This window comes from Balaenoptera musculus, chromosome 5, assembly GCF_009873245.2.
Source record: "Balaenoptera musculus isolate JJ_BM4_2016_0621 chromosome 5, mBalMus1.pri.v3, whole genome shotgun sequence".
Taxonomy (NCBI): Eukaryota; Metazoa; Chordata; class Mammalia; order Artiodactyla; family Balaenopteridae; genus Balaenoptera; species Balaenoptera musculus.
In genome coordinates, this window is record NC_045789.1 from 102,821,510 (window position 1) to 102,839,277 (window position 17,768).

Here is a 17,768-nt window from a genome sequence, read left to right on the forward strand (position 1 = left end):
GGCTCTCGTTGTGCCTGGTTCAGTTCTTGTGCCGTCTTGGACAGTGGGCTTTGGGAGCCCTCAGAACAGAGCCTGAGTCCTGGCTGCCACTTCCTGGTCAGGTCATGGGCAAGCTCCTCAACCTCCCAGATTCTTCTCTGGGTTCGCTTTTCTGCAGCGTGAGATGAATAACTTTCAGCATTCTTACAAGGCTCAAATGATCTCGTCCACTTGAAAATACCTGCTCAGGGTCTGGTTGCTGACAGAGCTTCTAAACGCGTCCAGTCTCTCAGCCGCCCAGCAGACCTGCCGGCCTCTGCGGGACAATGAGTCGCGTCTGTAGCGCTGTCGCGGGAAGGTCAAAGTGAGAGCAAGTGCATTGAAAGTGCAGTTACCGGTGTGGGCCGCGGAAGTCACTGGCCTATAGAACTGCTCGCACAAAGGACTAGGCTGCTTGAGGGTGCCTCCAAATACCGTCGTCATCAGCTCTGGCCCGGAAATAAAATACAACAAATGAGAGAAACACGGGTAGGTGAGGATTTTCATGGAAAACCCATGGTTGCACAATAGGATGTCAGCTCTGAAGTCAGATTCAGGTTCAGCTCCTGATGTTCCCAACCGTTAAGGGCGCCGCAGTCCCACAAGGCTGCCCTGAAGATGGAAGAGCCTGAGGTCGCGGGGGGTTGCAACCTGCACGAGGACATGTGGCTGGTAAAGCTGAGGCCCACGGTCTCCTTGGGGCCGCGCCTGGCTCTGAACTTGATGCCTGGTAGTCGCACATGGAAAGTCATCGCCCTCTGCCTTCCCACTTGTCCTCTTTCTCATCCCCGCCGCCTCTTTCCAGCTCCTCCCTCTAGTACTCCAGCCCCAGCAGCCCTGCATCCCCACCAGGACCTGGAGCCCACTGGTCAGCTCATCTTCTCACTGCCCCTCACCCCTCGTGTCCCTGTCTACCTCTTCCCCAGGCTGCACCCCATGGGCCAGCGTGCTGTGATCCACCCGCCGGCCTCTTTATAAGCTTCCCTGGTAAAGCCTTGCCCTCTGCCCCTGCACGTGGGGAGCTGAGCCAGGCTGGTGAGAAGCAGCCATCCTCTGGTTTCTACCACAACTCACTCCTGGCGAGCCCGGGGTCCGTGCGGCCTCCTTCCTCATTGACTGAGGCCCTGTGCCGTCCTGGACAACTCCTTCTCAGTCTTCTCGGTGTTCTGCAACCTCCCCGCTCCATCTTCCCGCCCATGAACTTGCTTCCTGTTTCTCTGAGGACTTAGAAGCAAATAGGAAGGCCTCCTCAACCTCCCCCGACACCTACCAAATCACTGTGCCTGTAGATTGTAGCCTCACCTAACTGCTGCCTCCCCCCACCCCGCCTCTCTATACCCCGGCACCCGGCTTTGTTTTTCTCATTAGGACTTTCCACTTTCTAACCTACTATAGATTTCTCTTGTTTCCCCACCAGGAAGTAAGCACCTGAGATTTTTGTCTCTTGTTCTCTGCTCTATCCCCAGTGCCCGGACAGTGCCTGGCATTTAATAGATGCTCAGTAAATAATTGTCAAAGGAATGTTCTTGGAATTCCTTTTAGTCACAATATTGGCCCGCCTGGATTGGTCCTCTAATTTCCTTTCCTCTCTGGCAGGCTGTTCAATCAGTTGACCTTTGTCCCCACTACTCCATTGGAAGGAACCCTTTCTGCCCAGGTCTCCATTGCTCACCCAGTGATCAGTTCTCAATCCCCATCTCAGTTGACTCTTGGGCAGTACTGACAGCTCAGCAGTGAATTGATCCTTCCTCCATGAGACAAGAACCAGGACTTCCTGGAGGACCAGTCGCTCTAGGTTTCCCCTTCCCTCACTGACTGCTCAGTCTCGGGCTCCTGTTCCCCTCCTCACTGGCCCACATGTAAAAGTTGGGGTGCCCCAGAGCACAGGCCTGGACCATTCCTGTCCTTCATCTCACTAGACCTTCTCCTCATGTCTAATGACCCCAAGTGCTATCCGTTTGCTCATCTCTCCCAAACTTGTGTCTGTCCTGGGCCTCTCCCCAAAACTCTAGAATCCTGTACCCAACTGCCTACCCGTCATCTTTCTCTGAATGTCCAGTAGACATCTCAGAAAATTTTCAAAACTAAGCTCCTCATCCTCTCCCCTTCTCTTGCCCACCTCATTAAATGGCAACCCCATTCTTCCAGTGGCTCAGACTAAAAACCCGAAGAGTTACCCCACTTCCATCAGTAACATTTATGGAGCGCCTCCTATACACCTGGGTTTTGCCCAAGGCACAAAGAATAAGATTGCCTAGGCTGAGGTAAACCTTAAATAAATCTGCTTGGCAAGAACAATAATTTGTTCTTGTACAATAAAAGTATAGAAAAAAATTAAAACCAAAGCTTTAAAATTCATATTTCCTGCATCTTTCCTTTTCTCCCCTTATTACTCTGCCCAAAAGACTTAACCTAATTAAGGAAAAACTTAGGATTAGTGAAAAGGCTTGGAAGTGTGCTAATGTGTTCTTGGACGGAAGATTATCTTGCAGTAGGCCAGGCCTTTGTGTTGTGCACATAGCATGGACCATCCTCAGCAAGAATAAGAGTGTGTGTGTGTGTGTGTGTGTGTGTGTACATGTGTACGTGTGCACACGCACATCATTGACCCCAGAGTCAGGAGACCTGGATTGTGTTCTCAGCTCCATCACCAACTGTGTGACAAATGCCCTCCTCTCTCAGGACTTCAGTATCCAGACAGTGGAATGAGGTTTTCTCAGTTTTATCGTTCTGTGAACATTCTCTAAGGACAGCCCGTGACTAGGTTCCTATAGAACCTTCCTGGGCCAAGAACTGCCTTTCATTACAGAAGTGGGGTTCAGAGGCCAAGAGATTGGGCAGGTCTCCAGAAGAACCCCAGCATCTTAGAATGTCTGAGCTGGAAGAGACCTTAGGAATTACATCCTGTTTCCATGGGTCTCCACTTTCTGTGAGCTCAAATGGAAGCCTTGTTAACAATGCAGATCTTTGGAAATTTTGATTCTGTAGGTCAGGGCCAAGGCCTAGGAGCTGCACTTTAGCAAGTTTCCCAGATGATTCTCAGGCAGGTGGTGTAAGGACAGTAGTTGAAGAAACTCTGCTCTAGTCTGAGTCCCTCATGGGGTAGATGCCCTGAGTTGGGAGGCGACTTACCCAGTCATGATAGCAGCATCATGTTTGTCTTGTGCCAGGCACGATGGAAACACTTTACCAGTGTCAACTCGTTTAAACTCCATGACCCCCTGCAAGGTAGATCCTGTGATCGTCCCCAACTACAGATGAGGAAAGTGACCCCCGGGAGGTCATGGAACTTGCGCAGTTCCGCCCAGCCAGGAGTTTGGGTCCCAAGGTCCCTGGGTGAGTTGGTGGCCCCAAAGCCAGGATCAGATCCAGCCCAGCTTGCCTGCCCGGGTGGGTGATGCATTTTCAGAGAACAACCTGCTGCTGTGATATTCATGAAACATGACCTCGCCTCTGCGGGAGCTTATCACACCCTCTTCTTTTTAATTTCTTTTTTCTAAGTAACATGAACAAAAGAGAAAAATCAGAAAATACAACAAGTAAAAAGGAAAAATATTTCCATCACCCAGAGGTGATGTTGATGACAAATGTGATTCTAGTCCTGACGCCAGCTTGACGCCTGCTGGGACACCCCAGCCTGGGACACCCCAGCCTCCGCACTTCCCATGCATCTTCTCATTAAGCCCCTTCAACAGCCAGGGATGTAGAACACTGTTTACATCTTGGTTTGTTTCCTCTGCAATCAGATACAAATAAATTTAGACACTTCACCTTTTTTTAAATCAGCTCGTACCATACACACATCTTGTTGCTTTTTCACAAAGCTAATTGTCATAAGTATCTCTCCTTGTCAAAGAATGTGTTGACCTCACTGCTCTGATTCCCCATCTCATATCCCATCACGACCCCTGCAGTTTGAGGCTGTTTGTGAAGGTTCCAGAACAGTTCTAGGCAGATGGCAGGTGCTCCACAAAAAAAGCCCTCTTTTCCTTGAAGTTCCAAGGAAATCTACAGGCCACTCCAGCTGTTTCATGTTGTGTTTTCTTCTCGCCACCAGATGGCACTATAGCCCCTCACAGTAAGCAGAGACCATGACCGGAGGACCTCAAATGCCAAGGCTGGCCCCAGAGGCTGCTGGGGCCACTTGCACTCACCTGAGCCCCCCACCCCACATAGAAGCCTGTTGGCAACATAACCTTCTCCTCCCCGGTTGGAAGGATGTGTCACTAGGAAGGGAAGTCACTTGCTCATTTATTTTTCAACCTTGCTGAGCGCCAACAAGTCTGAGTCCCAGACTCCTGGGTTCAAGTGGCTCTAAGAGCAGATGCCACAAAACAGCTGTGTGAACTCGCCATGGTTCTCTGGGTTCTCATGTCTCCTCTGTACGAATGGGCTTTAAAAATAGCTCCAACTCACGGTGGCCATGAAAACCCGATGCTAAGTAAAGGAAGCCAGACATAGAAGATCACATGTGATGCATGATTCCATTTATATGAAATGCCCAGAATAGGTAAATCCATAGAGAAAGAAAGCAGATGAGCAGTTGCCAGGGGCTGGGGGAGGGCGGGATGGGAAGTGACCGCTCATGAGTTTGGGGTTCCCACTTGGGTTGATGAAAAGATTCTAGAACTAGATAGTGGTTGTTAAGGACTGAATTGTGTCTCCCTCCCCAAAAAGTGAGGCCGTAAGGCTGGGACCCGATCCCATACAACCATGTCCTTATAAGAAGGGACCCCAGAGGTGATCAGGAAGTGGGGACCGGGGCTTCCCTGGCTCCTAAGGGGTGACCTCAGTGAGTTCACCCACAGGATGCCTGGAGGGGTGAATCAGGATGGGTCTGCTCTCCTCCCTCTGGCTTCAGGACAAAAGTATCCTGTGTCCTGTGCCCAGAGCTGGTCTCACCATCTCCTGAGAACCCTCTAAACCAGCTGGGCCTGGCCCATGATGTGCTGACAGACGAGAGAAAGGAATTGTGAAAACCCTGTCTCTCTCACAGAACCCTGGCTTTCCAATCTGTTGTCTTGCTGCGGTATTTGTTCTGCATGCCAAAATCAGAATAGTACCTGGAGCTTTCTCTTTGCTTCCTCTGTGATCTTCCTGACCCCACCTCCACCCAAGGCAGATAGAAGTTTTTGTTCATCATGCGGGAGGTTCTCAGAAGCAAAAGAGAAACAAACTGAATAATTTTCCAAGCAGTACCCTTTAGAGTTAAACATACATAATGCAAAAGCATAAACGTGATTCAGCCTGGGGCCAATAGCAATGCAAAATAATTCTTGTCTACGTACAGGCAGACCCTGTCCTGTCCAGCAGAGGTTCAGCTGGCTTCTCCCCTGATGTAAAAAAACAGCCCTGCCTCCATTTCATATCATTTCAATATTCCTGACCTGAAAATGTGTCGGTTCTTTGGAGTCTCTATTGAACCAGCTAGAACATCTGCCCAGTTCCCTCCCTGATTAACAAATAAAATCTACAACACATATTCATTTTTATATCTATGTGAGAGGCATGATTTTTTCCTCTTTTTTTTTTTGAAAATTATTTCTAACAGACTTCTGAAAGTGAAGGTTGATCCAGAATAGACAAAATTTTCTCCTGTTTATTGTTTAATTTATGCCTGTATTTGGTAGATTTCCAAACATAGAGCGTATTAGTTTGCCTGGGCTGCCAAAACAAAGTACCGCAGACTGGGTGGCTGAAACAACAGAAATTAATTTTCTTCCAGTTCTAGAGACTGGAAGCCTGAGATCAAGGTCTTGGTAGGGTTGGTTCCTTCTGAGGCCTGTCTCCTTGGCTTGTAGACCGCCATCTTTTCCCTGTGTCATCGCAAGGTCACCCCCTGTGTGTGTCTGTCTCCTAATCTCTTCTCCTAAGGACACCAGTCCTATTGGATCAGGGCCCACCCATATGACCTCATTTTACTTTAATGACCTCTTTAAAGACTCTATCCAAATACAGTCACATTCTGAGGTCCTAGAGGTTAGGACTTCAACATATGAATTTGGTGGGGGGCAGATCATAATTCAGCCCGTAACATAGCGCAAGAATCAGGACGGGCTGGAGTCCCTGGCATGGAGGGGTGGCCAGGAATCCTGCTGGGTGACCTGGCAGAGGCAGCTGTGCCCGTGCCCCCAGGGGCTGCCACCAGAAGTGTGCTGAGTTACCCAGTTCATGAATCTGCCTATGATTCTGAGAGACCACAGCAGCAAGGCCACTGACAGACAAGTCTGACTGCTAAAGGAACTTGGTCATTTTACTTTTGGTCCCTGAGATTCTCCAATTACCAAGTGATTTTATCAGGGCCCTTGGCAGTAGACAGCCTGACCCTTCAACTGTAGGAAAAAAGAGAGAATGGACTATCGGCTTTGAGAATAGAGTCTACTTCCTGCCGGCTGACCTGTTGGGGCTGGTTTGGCCTCAGGGTTTCCCAAGCAGTCCTGGCCATAGGATCTTTAATCCATCACATGGCAGGTGAAAGCCCAACCCACAGAGCAGAAGAAACCGATTCACAGAGGATGGGGCCAGAGGCTTGTGTGCACGGCCCCTCATCCCTCTATTGCCCACCAGCCTTGACCCCGAGGAGGCTCCATGAGGCCCCCCGGGGACTCCAAGGAGAACAGCATGCAAACTGCTGGCCTTGGGGTTACTGCTGGGAGTGTCACCGCAGTTCCTGCCACCTGGCCCCTGCACGGTTCCATTATTTTGTTCTTTATTAAGACTTGCCTTGCTCCAAGAAGACTATAGAAATATAAATAAACTTTTATATTTCTAAAGTATACAAGGAGACTGAGACAAAGAGAACACAGAGGCAGGGGTAAGGTGAAACGGGGGTGTGTATATAACATACAATGTACACTGTTCAGGGGTGTTATGGACTGAATGTCCATGTCCCCCTCCCCAATTCATATGGCGAAGCCCTGACCCCCAGTATGGCTGTATTGGGGGATGGGGCCTCTAATGAGATGATTAAGGTTAAGTAAGGTCACCAGGGAGGGGCCCTGATCCAATAGGATTGGTATCCTCATGAGAAGAGACACCAGAGATTTCTCTCTCCATGGAAAGGCCATGTAAGGACATAGCAAGAAGACAGCCACATCCTGCCAAAATTCTTATGCTGAAGTCCTAACCCCCAGGATCTCAGAACGTGATCCTATTTGGAAATGGGGTCATTCAGATATAATCAGTCAAGTTAAATTAGATCATCCTGGAGTAGGGTGGGCCCTAATCCAGTATGACTGGTATCCTTATAAAAGGAGAAATTTGGACACAGACACACAGGAAGAATGCCATGTGACGATTACAGTTCTGTTGCCACAACCAAGAAAACAGGAGAGAGATCTGGACCAGATTCCTCCTTAGCACCTTCAGATGGGCCATAGTCCTGCCATCACCTTGATTTTGACTCTAGCCTCCAGACTTTTGAGGCAACAAATGTCTGTTAAGCTCCTTAGTGGTGGTACTTTGTTATGGTAGCCCTAGCAAACTCTCAGTACACATACAGTCCTGCCAATTTATGCACGTGAGAATTGCCTTCAGCCATGAGATTCCTGGCGGCCAAAGGAAAGAGGGAATCTGTTATTGGAATCTCAGCATTTCTTATGGGCTAAGCTGGCCACCTCAAGAGAAGTGCTGGGTCCAGGGTGCCCAGCACAGTGCCTGGCACCCAGGCAGTGCTCAAAAATAAATGTTACCTGGCATTTTTATTTTTAATTTTTCTTATTTTTTATTTTTTAGCCACTGATTTCTATGAAATCATCACTTTGGGAAATGGCAGACTAAAATCTAAGTTTCCCTCCAGCTCTGTGGTTTTAAGATCTTACAGTCCTCTTGCAGGGGCTGGTGATGGTTTTCATTGCAGAGGAAGAGCTGGTATGGGAATCCGAGGGCTGTGGGCTCGGGCCAAACCACAGGGCCGGGCCAGCCAGGTGCCGGTGGGGAGGAGCCCTGTTCCCAGGCGTGTGCCAGGGGCCATGCCAGCATGTTTGTAGCTGCTTGCCTGCCTGCACCTGCACTGGTGGACAGATCCCAGCTCACCGAGCTCACACCGACTTCAGGGTTCCCCCAACACTGTGCTCCAGGCAAACAGGGCCAACCAGACCAGCTGCACCAAAGAGGAAGGATGAAATGATCCCCAAAGCCCCTTCAGAGTGAATGGTCTAGAATTCCATCATCTGTGTCATGGGCCTCCAGACCGTGCTTCTTTAGCCTTTATGCTTTCATTCTCACAGTCTGGAGGGTCTTTGAGTTGGTCTGAGTGTCCATCTCTCGCTAGTTCGTGCCCTCCTTGGAGTGGACATGTAGGGGCGCCTCACAGCCCCTGACACCATCACTCACCTGATGAGGCCTCTGCAGGGCACAGACCTTCGCAGTGACACCCAGTGCAGTGTTTACCTTCTCATCCTCCAGCCACCCGAGTGCATCCCCTGGCACTTGGAGCATAGTAAGTTGCTTGATTTTGTCAAGTAGAAAACAAATCTGACCTTATATCCATTAGGATAGCTACTATCAAAAAAAAAAAGAAAATAACAAATGTTGGTAAGGATGTGAAAAAATTGAAACCCTTGTGCAGTGTGGGTGGGAATGTAAAATGGAGCAACCACTATAGAAAACAACATAGAGGCTCCTCAAAATTTTTTTTAATTTAAATTTAAAAATTAAAATTTTTTAAATTAGATTTTTAAAATTAATTTTTAAAAAATTAAAAATTGACCCAGCAAACCCACTTGTGGGTATATATCCAAAAGAATTGAAAGTAGACAAAGTATTTGCACATCCACGTTCACAGCAGCATTATTCACAAGGGCTAAGAGGTGGAAACAACCCAAGTGTCCATCAACAGAAGAATGAATCAACAAAATGTGGTCTAGATCTGTCTATTCAATGGAATATTATTCAGCCCTAAAAAGGAAGGAAATCCTGGTACATGCTACAACATGGATGGACGTTCGAGGACATTATGCTCAGTGAAATAAGCCAGCACAAAAGGACAAATACTGTAGACTTCCACTAATATGGGTACTTAGAGGAGACAAGTTCATAGAGACAGAAAGTAGAATGGTAGTTATCAGGGGCTGAGGGAGGGAAGGATGGGAAGTGGTTTAATGAGGACAGAGTTTCAGTTGTGCAAGATGAAAAAGTTCTGGAGATGGATGGTGGTTGAGGTAGCATAACGATGAACACAACTGAACCGTACACTTAGAAATGGTGAGGGTGGTAAATGTTATGTTATGTGTTTTTACTACAATTGAAAAAAAAGAGACAAGCACATATAAAAAACAAACAAACCAATCTGGACTTAGGTAAGGAGAGACTTTTCCAGACAGGATCTTTGCAAGAGTGGGGAGGGACAATCACATTAGGGTAAAGGCTGGGATCACGAGCTGAGCAAGCCTCCCAGGGCCAGGCAGGGGAAGGGCCCTTCCTCCACAGGGAGGTGCCAACATGACAAGGAAGAGCCTGGTGGACGGAGTGGAGGTAGAGTGATGGGCAGTAGATCAGAGGACGTCTTTCCTGCCATCAGCCAAGTGTCCTTGGGAGGCCGTTAAGAGGTGTAGTATGCTGGCCCAGGCCAAGGGCAGCCAGACTTCAGGAGCCTTGGGGGAGGGGAGAAGATTCACTAAGGTTTGGTGAAGTCAGATGACCAAACATGGGCCTGTCCAGGTTGGTCAGTGGGGACAAACAGTTCAGCTGACCTTTTTATTTTTTATTTTTTTGGCCATGCCACGTGGCATGCGGGAACTTAGTTCCCCGACCGGGGATCGAACCCATGCTCCCTGCAGTGGAAGTGCAGAGTCCTAACCACTGGACCACCAGGGAATTCCTCAGCTAATCTTTCATGAGCAAAGGATGGTAATTTGGAGGGTCTGACCTTGTCACAGGTAAACTGGGGGGGCGGCGGGGAGGATCTGTGAGTTGCAACCGAGTCACTTGGGGAAGGTTGGTGCTTTGCAGTGAGCCGTCTTTGCAGAACACAAAAGGGTGAGAGGGTTTCTAAATCTTCGCTGTTTTCCAGGGGCAGGTAAAATTCAGCATCGTCGATTTGAGTAGGATAGAAGTGATTAGTGCTGGGGAGGACCTGTTTTTTTCTGGCACAGAGCAGACCCTGAATAGACACTCATGAACGAATGAGTGAATGAATGAATGAATGATTTGGTAGAAGGGAGCAAGCACTATGGGCTGCGGTGGTCTGAGTGAGGCTCCCCAGAGAAGGCGGGATCTGAAGTGGGTGTGATGGATGCACAGGAGACGGGTCACCTTGAAGATCACAGCAACAAAGCAGTTGCAAGAGACAGGAAGGCAAAACCATTGTTCATTATATATTATACGTGAGGCCCTAGGCAGTTCCGTCAGGAAAACAGAAACCTCTCTAGTTATTTCAAGCAGAAAAGACAAGGAATTGACTGCTTACAAAGCCAGAGGAGCGAATGTCCGGCCCTGCTCCAAACTCTTCTAGAACCCTTTTTCTCTTTCCCACCCCGATTTTCCAGCCTTGGTTGCCATGAGGCTCTGGGCTCAGTCTCCCTGAACACAAAGACCGAGTCCCAGTCTCTGCCTGTCACAGCCAGAGGCCCCTCTGCTTGCCGTTGAATGGAGCCCTCCAGTGGCCTCCTTGTATTTCCTGTGAATCCCCCAGAGGAGACACTGATGGAACCCAAGCTTTCCAAACAGACCTCCCGCCCGTACAAACAAGATCAAGGGAAGCTGGGCTCCAATCCAGCTGCACCCATCAGAGACCAGCTCCCCTCACCGGCCTGGCTACTTTCAGGGCTTGAGGGATGGAGGTGGTGGCCTGGGGCCAGCCAGAGACACTGGGCCCTTCCTGGAGACAGTGGTAGTGGCCGAGACGATGCTCAGGTCTCAGAACAGGGCCCTGGCCTCTCAGCTGGTCAAGGTGATGGTTGGGGGATCCAGAGGAGGCTCAGGATGCACACAGGGTGTTCCCACATCGCCCCCAAGGTCCACGACGGTAGCAGGTGACTGAACAGGAAGCAGAAGCTCGTCACTCAGACTCCGCTACACCTGTGCCGGGCTCCACCTGGCTCCCCACACCCAGCTCCCTCCACGCAGACAATCCCAGCAGCTGTCAACTGCTCATGGGCCACCCATGGACCACCCATGGACGGCTCACAGACCACCCCCGGACCACCCATACTCTCATATGGCAATACCGTCGCCGTCGCCTCCTGCCCAGGCATCCCTGCCTTCCTCCCCTCCTCTCTGCTTCCCCTCAGCTCCTACCCCACAATTCAGCTCCTGCAATAAACCTTCCCCATCCCTACCCAGCGGACAGTTGCCTATGAGACAGCACAGTATAGCAGTCATGGGTGTGACCACTTGTCCACTCAAGTCCATATCCCAGTCACCTGCATCCTCGCTGGGTGGTCAGAGGCAAGTTCCTCCTGGCTTCAGTTTCCTCGTTCATACCCTGGGTACGTCATACACCTACCTCACGGGGCAGGTACAAAGTGGGTGTGGGATGGTCATTCACAAGCTCACCTGATCCAGGTATGCAGATGTGCTGTTATCACTCCTGGCGCCCTTCCCTCCATCAGGGACCGTGCTCCCTGGTTTTCGTGCCTGTCTCACCCACTAGAGCAGGGGCTGAGACCGTCCACTGTTACAGCTGCCCTTGGCTCCGTGCCTGGCACCTGTGCATCCCTGTTCACGGTGATGGATATGAATGTGCCGGGACACGTGGGCTCCAGAATGTGGCAGGCGGAGGAAATTAGTCTCTGTTTCCCCGACATCTTGCACAAAGGCAGTGTGAAAAGGATGGTTGGGGTCTAGAAAGACCTCCAGCAGAGGCCCAAGCTTCTAGGTCAAAGTACCAAGAGCCTTCTAGAAACGGACACATTCGCCCAAGGTCCAGCTGTTTGAGCAGCACATTCATTGCCGGTGGCACAAGTAGACCCTCCTGTGTACAAGACTCATTGTGATAAACGTTGTGAGGATCAGTCCCCTTGCTGCTGTCGTTCATTAGAGCAGATTTTCAAAGCACAGCTTGCTTGTAGTGGAAGCCCAGGCTGGAAAGGAAGATTCCTCAGGATTTCTCACTCCTTTATGGGGCTTGGTGCTGTCCTACCAGGTTTTCTTAAAGCGAGGCCACCTGAGCCCTCCCAGGAGGGAGGATGACAGCGAAACTAGTTTATTGAACAAGAGGCTCCGCGAAGGGCAATGGAAGCGGAAGTGTGTTTGCTTTCTCGTGTCTGCCCCTTTCAGCCTGGTCCCCAGAAGAGATCCTGGCAGATCCCGCAGTTTCCCCAGTCGCTCTTGGAGGATGCTCCATGTGCCGTTATCCAGCTGTTAAAGGGCCAGTCCCGTCGGCTCTCAAGGCTTCAATCTGACATCTAATTTACAAATTCTCTGCCCAGGTTCTCGGGTGCGGAGCCGTGCCCCCCGGCTCTCCCACCGTTCCTCTCCCCGCTTGCAGGCTTCTGCGTCCTGGGAGCTGTGTCCGGCTCCCCCAGCACGTGTGTCGGGGCTGCTGCAGAGAAGGCAGGACAGTCTCCCATAGCTGGTGGAGCTGGAGCTCACTCTCAGCTGTGAAATGACCTTGTCCGTGGCAGACACAGGCCTGCAGTCATTCTGTGCCCACTTGTGTGGTCTCTTTGGAGCCTGCCCATCCCCACTGCCCGAGTCACTGGAGCCGATAGCTGCTGACAACACCCTGTCGGGCCCTGGCTTCCAGAAGGCCCCCCTGCACAGATGCCTTCTGTGAAGCCCTGGGGTCAGCTCAACCATGCCCCCAAGATCTCCAGGTCCTCACCCCCGGACCCTGTAAATGCCACGTTATACAGCAGAAGGGACTTTGCAGGTTGATTAAAGTTATGGATCTTGAGATGGGGAGTTTATCCTGGATTATCTGGCTGGGTCCTAAGCATCATCACAAGGGTCTTTATAAGAAGGAGGCAGAGGGAGATTTGACACAAAAGAAGGAGGCGACGTGACGGCAGAACCAAAGAGAGATTTGAAGTGGCCAGACACTGCAGACCCAGCCTGGTGACCAAGACGTGGACCTCCTGGAGGTTACGATGTAGTGGAAGGAGGCAAGTAGGCAAACAGCTAGCAAGGTATTTTCAGAGAACGGTAAATGCTACGAAGGTCATACGACGGGGTGGCCCATTACCCACCCTGGAGAGGGCCGTGTGGGGAGGAAGGTGCTTGAATGAGATGCCAGGTTTCCCCGCTACTGAGTCCCTGTGTGTGTTGGGTCCTCAAGTACATGTGAACTAAAATTCAGGTATGAAATGCAGGCAGGAGGACAAAGTGCAGCCTTGCCCCGGAGCCCCAGAACACTCTTGCAAAACTCCTGAGTGGTTTCCTTTCTTTTCCAGTGTGTTGGTGCTACCTGCTCATTCATTCATTCATTCATTCACCTAACAGTTATCTTTTGAACACTCCTTACTCCAATTGTGTGCTACGCATTTTGCCATCTGTCCCCTCATTCGAGCTTTGTGGGCCTCACCCCAGGCCACTGGGCCCACCAACCCCAGGACCAGTGGGCTCAGCAAATGCCTGCCTCCCCTTCCCGAGTCAGGCTGTCCAGCTCCCCCCTCAGGAGAGCCCCACCTGCTCAGGTGGGGGCCCCCCACATCGCCAGGAAAGGTTAGTTGCAAGGCATTTCCCAGGTCTGCCCCCGCAAGAGTCGGAATCCCCTGGTCCAGGATGAGGGTCTGGGAACGTGCAGTCACAGCCCATTTCTGGGGTGCAAGTTTGGGAAACACTGCCTTTCAGTCAAGCTTCTCACACTTTGCTGTGCAGGCAGCTCCCTGGGGCTGGTTAAATGAGATTCTGGTTCAGCAGCAGCTCGGGGAGGGCCAGAGTCTGCCTTTCTAACCAGCTCCCCGATGGTGCCCATACCGCTGGATCTTGGACCAGCACTGAGGAGAGAGGAGTTACCAGACTATAGTGCTTCACCATATAGCCCTTCCTATGCATGAATGACAGCTGCTTTCTGCGGAGCCCTTCCTGGGAGCCCGGGAACATGCTAAGGGCTTTGCATGCAGCCCCTCATTTGATCTAGTAATAGCCCCCTTTTACAGATGAGGAAACTGAGGCGTAGGAAGTTAGGGACTTGCCAAGTCATGGAGCTGAGGATGTGGAGAGCTGGAGTCTGAACCCAGGCGGTCTGATGCCAGGACCAAGGCTTAAAGCAGCACAGGAGGAAAAGGGATAACATTTTCTGGGCAACTGCGTGTGTCAGGCCGGTGTTGTTTAGTTCATCATCGCCTCTAATCCTTACAATCGTCCTGCGGTGGACTTGTGAGTGTCCTCAGTTTACGGAAGAGGAAACTGAACAGCGGAGTGGCTCCGTAACCTGCCCAGAGTTAGTCAACGCCGAGTGGCAGGGCTGGCACTGAGCCCAGCTCCCTGACGTCCACGCTGGGACCTCTCCGGCCATCCACCTGGGCGCAGCCTCTGAGCAGAGCACAGAGCTGGTGCCGCTCAGTGACCTGGCCCACGGCCCGCCTGTCACCCTGCCAGCTGTCCCTGTCCCGCCATAAGCCCCGTGTTACTTTCCTGCAGCTGCTGGAACAAATTACCACCACTGGCTGGCTTGAAACAACAGAGCTGTATTCTCGTACAGTCCTGGAGGTCAGAAGTCTGAGGTCAAGGTGTTGCAGAGTCTCTTCCAGCTTCCGGTGGCTCCTTGGCTGTGGCCGTGTCACTCTAATCCCGTCTCCGTCATCACATGGCTTCTCCTCTGTGTCTGAGTCTATGTCTCTTCTCCTTTTATAAGATATGGGATTAGGGCCCATCCTACTCTGCATCATCTCATCCTAACTAATGACATCGCAAAGACCCTATTTCCAAATAAGGTCACATTCTGAGGATCCGAGTAGACGGGAATTTTGGGGAATGCTACTCAATCCAGTACAAGCCCACCGTCTGCTCTCGACCCCAGGCTGTAGCACAGAACAAGAAGACAGGAGAGGCTGGGGGAGCCACTGGCAGTCCCCACACTGCCCAGAGCTCTGTCACATATGGGGCCAGCTGTGCAATTCCATCCTAACAAAACAGGGACTTTTGCTCTGGTTTGGTTCATTGTCCTTTCTAGAATTTCCCCTCCAGGACTCTTGCCCCTGCCTGTGGCTGGGAGCTGCCAGGCTGCTGCTGTGCTTATAAGAGGTCAGAAGCAAAGAGTATGAACAGGCAACGGGGCGGTGGGGGGGGAAATGTCACCCACAGGAGGACATGTCGCTATTTAACAAGCCTGGAAATGTGTTCATCCCTCCGGTGGTCAGACAAATACAAACAGACACAGGATACCATTTCTTGTCCTTCAAATTAGTGAAAGATTTTTGGTTTTGTTTTTTAGTGGTAATTGTCAATGCTGGCAATGAGGTTGGAACAGTCACTTTCATACAATGCTTATGGCCCCTTTTGGAAAGTAATATGATAGTGTTTCCCAAGAGCTGCCAAAAGACGCATGCCATTCCATTCAGTGATTCAACTTCTAAACATCCCTCCTAAGGAAATAATCAGAGAAGTGGTCAAATTTTTTGTTCAAAGATGTTATTACAGCATTTAAAAAAATCATGGTAAAAAATAAATTGGAGATAGCTTAAATGTCTAACCATAGGGGATTGATTGAGTAAACAATGGCATATCAGCTTGATAGAAAAATGTTTACAGAGTTTGTACTAACTTGGAAGAATGCGATGCTAAGTGAAAGAGGATACACAATTGTATATCCAGCAGGACCGCAAATGTGTACAAAATTGTGCAGAAAGAAAGGACTTGATGTGCTTGTGATAATGAACCTCTTCAGGGAGACTGCATCTCCCTGGAAGAGAAAAAAACCCAAGTTGGCAAGGGGACTGTCTCTGGGACAGAGGTGGGACCTGGGAGGTCACAGCCTAAAAATTATCCCCCAAGACGAGGAGCGCATGGATGGATGTGAGATTTTGAAGTGTTTCGGGCAGGTACCATGGCCACACTGGCCCCCACCTCCCTTCCCCACTGGTCTCCTGGTCTCCTGCATCACTTCCCTCCATCCTCCACCCCGCAGGCAGAGTGATTTTCCAAAACACAAAGCCGGTCATCTCACTCCCATGCCACAAACCCTTCAATAGCCCCCCACTGATGACAGGATAAATCCAGGCCCAAGGTGGAAGACCAGGTGCTTCCCAGTCAGCTCACCTGTCTCCCCAGCCTCACCCTTCTTGCCTCCAACCATAAGCCATTCTCTTCCATTCCTCTGTGCCTTTGCTCATGCTCTTCCCTCTACCCAAAATCCACTTCTCTTTCATTTCCTCCTAGTAAACTCCTACACATCCTTCAAAACCCAAATCAGTTACCACCTCCTCTCTGATCTTTTCTCTGACTGTCCCCAAGTGAGTTGGAGTTTCCCTCCTCTGCCCGCACAATCTCTTATGCCCCCCATCCCCATCCCAGCTCTCACCTGCTCTTACACTGTAATGATTTATTTGGCATCCTGTCTCCTTCTCCAGGCTGTGAATTCCTGAAGGGCAAGGTCATTTCTTCACCTAGAATCTTCAGAGCCCAGTATTGGAGCCAGCCCACAATAAAAACCCATTGAATGGGCTTCCCTGGTGGCATAGTGGTTAAGAATCTGCCTGCCAATGCAGGGGACACAGATTCGAGCCCTGGTCCGGGAAGATCCCACATGCCATGGGGCAACTAATCCCATGTGCCACAATTAGTGAGCCTGCCCTCTAGAACCCGTGAGCCACAGCTACTGAAGCCCACAGGCTTACAGCCCGGGCTCCGCAACAAGAGAAGCCACTGCAATGAGAAACCCGCACACTGCAATGAAGACCCAATGCAGCCAAAAATAAATAAATTTAAAAAAAAAACAAACAAAAAAACCCATTGAACGTTTGTTGAATAGTGATTACATGTCATGGCTGACCAAGAAGTTCCATGAATTTACTCATGGGAATGACTGTCAGAAATAGGAATTAGGATCCTCATTTAATACCCAGGGAAACTAAGACTTACAGTGCTTAAGGAATCTGGCCAAGACAGCAAGAGGCAGAGCAGGTGTTGTCTGAATCCAAATACCTCATGTTCTTTCTACCACACCTGTATTAGTTTTCCTGGGGCTGCCATAACAAAGTACCACAAACCGGGTGGCTTGAAACAACCAAAATTTGTTCTCTCACAGTTTCAGAGACCAGGAGTCCAAAGTCAAGGTGTCAGCAGGGCCAAACTCCCTCCAAAGCTCAGGTGCTTCTTGGCTTGTGGCTGCATCGCTCCAGTCTCTGCCGCCATCCGCATGGCCTTGCCTCTGTCTCTCCTCTGAGTGTCTCTTATAAGGATGCTGTCATTGGGTTTAGGGCCCACCCAGATAATTCCATCTGCAAAGACCCTTTTCCCAAATAAAGTCACATTCTCAAGTTCTGGGGGTTAGTTGGGAAGTGGAAATTTGGGGAGGGGGAGTCAACTTTCACTAATTACATACACCTATGAGTGTATTTATGACCTGTTTTAATTAGTTTCATTTCTATTCAGTGGGTTTCATTTTAATCCAGTCGATGTTGGTTGTACAGCTGCCGTGGACCAGGCCTGACAAATTCCAGAGATGAAGGATGTGGGCCCCTCCTCATAAAGGGTCCCCGCTCCAATGAAGGGGTGAATAGTTGGGGTGTAACTCTCCCCACATAGGCCTGGGGTGGGGTTGCCAGAAAAGGAAACACTTGAGCCCAGTTGGGTGGTTATTCAGGAACAGCCAAGGGACCAGCCTGTCAAGAGCACAGCATCGCGAGGGACCTGGGACGGTCAGC